The sequence below is a fragment of the Saccostrea echinata genome, unplaced genomic scaffold, assembly GCF_033153115.1.
Source record: "Saccostrea echinata isolate AGI-Se365-2 ecotype Australia unplaced genomic scaffold, CSIRO_AGI_Sech_v1 ptg000028l, whole genome shotgun sequence".
Lineage (NCBI taxonomy): Eukaryota > Metazoa > Mollusca > Bivalvia > Ostreida > Ostreidae > Saccostrea > Saccostrea echinata.
This window is the reverse complement of record NW_026889777.1, coordinates 2266960-2269343: the sequence shown is the minus strand read 5'-3', so window position 1 is coordinate 2269343 and position 2384 is coordinate 2266960. Positions and strand designations below refer to the sequence as shown.

General features: G+C 30.7%; 1 pseudogene; it reads right to left on the bottom strand.

Moving 5' to 3' along the window:
* Nucleotides 1-261: 261 nt before the first annotated feature.
* LOC133193624 (uncharacterized) lies at nt 262-1813 on the bottom strand (annotated as a pseudogene).
* Between the last annotated feature and the right edge of the window lie 571 nt (nt 1814-2384).

The following is a 2384-nucleotide window of genomic DNA, read 5'->3' as shown; positions in this document are numbered from 1 at the left end:
AATTTAAAAGTCAACATTCTTTGTAATTTCTTGTAAATTGTTTCTTTAAATACAGCGGCGCCTCTTTCATCTTGCATCAATTCACTTGAGAACATATGCTTCTATAGCAAGTGAAACTATAAAAAAAAAAAAAAAGAAAGAAAAAAGCTAAAACAAAAAATCTATTCAACCAAAAAAAAAAAAAAAAATCAGCTATTTCAAAAAATCTAAAATAAAATTTAAAAAAAAAAAAATCAGAAAAAACTAAAACATTATGGCTCTCTACAACTGTGAGATGTTGTAAAATGAGTTTCTTGCAGTAATGTAACATTTAAATTTTATCGGCAACATTTCGAGAAGAGCACTCAAACATGCAGATTTTGACTCGATTTTTAAATTGTCTTTCATGATTTCTCGCAGAGCGTCTTTAAAGACAGTGGACCTCTCATCTTGCTTGGATTCAGTGGGATACAAGAAGGTTACTCTGATGTTTCTTTCATTCTTTTTATCCTTTCCACCACAGAGAGGGCATTTGTCCTTCAACATTTTTTTTCTCTACAGGCTGAAAATAATATTTTCGATCAAAAAAGATGCAATATACCCTACCTATAGATTCCTGTGTGTCAATTTTGATGCATTTAAAAGTTTAATTTCAAATATTTGTCTTAATCTTAAAGGGAAAAAAAACAAGTTAAGAAAACATATTACTACATAAAAGTATATTTTCATTTTAAATTTTTTTTTAATGTATAGTTGAATTTACTGAAAAATTATGCTTTTTTTTTTTGGGGGGGGGGGGGGAGGAAACAATGCACAGTAGGAGGAATTCTAGTTTAAAATATGATGTCAAACAAACATAACTTCACCTTAAGTAGACTAAACAGCACATTCTCATAACTTACCATCTTTAGCGCAGACATCATTAATGTCAATTTCAAGGATGTCCGTTAAAGTTACCACTGATGCTTTCAAATCACTGACAGAATGAAAAAAGTCTTGGTCATTCTGAAACTGCTGTAAATCTTCTTCAATCATCTCGGGGAAATTTTGGTCAGATAAAAACTGTAAAAAAAGGAAAAATTTTAAAATAAAATCATAAACACAGACATAATTCTAAACAAAGAGTATTATATAAAAATTTAATATTTTTTACTTGTTATATACCTGACATTTTGATACTGCAGTTGCAGTCAACTCATTAACATCTAAGTACTTCTTTAGATACACTGCTGTAATTTGCAAATGGTTTCCTTCGGCATACTCATTTTCTGCAAGTTTGTCAAAAAGACAAACTTTGGCAACTGTGCTGTTGTCCTTCAAGGGTGTTGAGTTCACTGCAAGATTGCCGTCTCTTACATACTTAATAGGAGAAACCTATATGAAAAGAATAAAATACTAAAAATTGCGAAACAAAATCTAACATTTCTGTAAGTTACTGTACTCATAAAAACTAAATGTTACACATATCTACCTTAACAAGCTTCTCCATAATGCTAGATTTTTCTGGGGAATTTAATGCCTCCTGTAAAGAATTGGCAAGTTTATCTGGTGGCAATTTTTCTGGCAAGCATGGAAGAGCAATGTCTGGGCTTACATCAACTGTAGACGTGTATGATATGATTGTTTTGCTGGTTGCCCAAAACTCATTCTTTCCCCGGGTTGTCAAATTTTGAAATCTAAAGGTCAATCCAGGTTTAATGGTGTTGAACTAAGATGTAATGTAGCATCTGACAATCATTGCATTATCGCCTTCAGCGCCAACAAAATTAAAATATTTCATTTCTTTGTTTGTCTTTGAATTGTTGTAATGAAGCAACTCATCAGATTTCTTCATGACTTTTAAACGCTTTGACCCACTTTCGTCAGACTGATAAAAAAGGGAAAAATATAGAAATTCACAAATGATAGTTGAAATACAGAGTACCATATCTGCCTTTATGATCCTTGACTGCATATACAATTGTACTCATTTCTTTTTCCATTAGAATTGGAGATGAGTAAATCAATTCTCTTCTTTTAGTTCTTCCTTTGAAATTTGCTTTTTAATATTTCAAACTTTTAGAAAATTTTCGAATTTTTACACTCTCACAATTGCTTTATTAAAATAAAATACCAATTTAAATTACATATGGATTTTGAAGTGTTTCAATTTTTAAGAGTGCAACACTTCTTAAGAATTTTAGGCATCATAATGGCAAATATGGTACAAAATTCATCTTATACATTTTAATGTCAGTATTTTTTTTTCCTAATCGGTTATATTCTTTTGTAACAACATGACAGACACTAGCTTTAATTTTATGGCAACATATGCCATACCATACTCAAAAATACTACTGCCGAGATCTATAACTGCTTTGTTTAAAGAAATTCCTTGAACTTTATGAACTGTGCAAGCCCAAGCC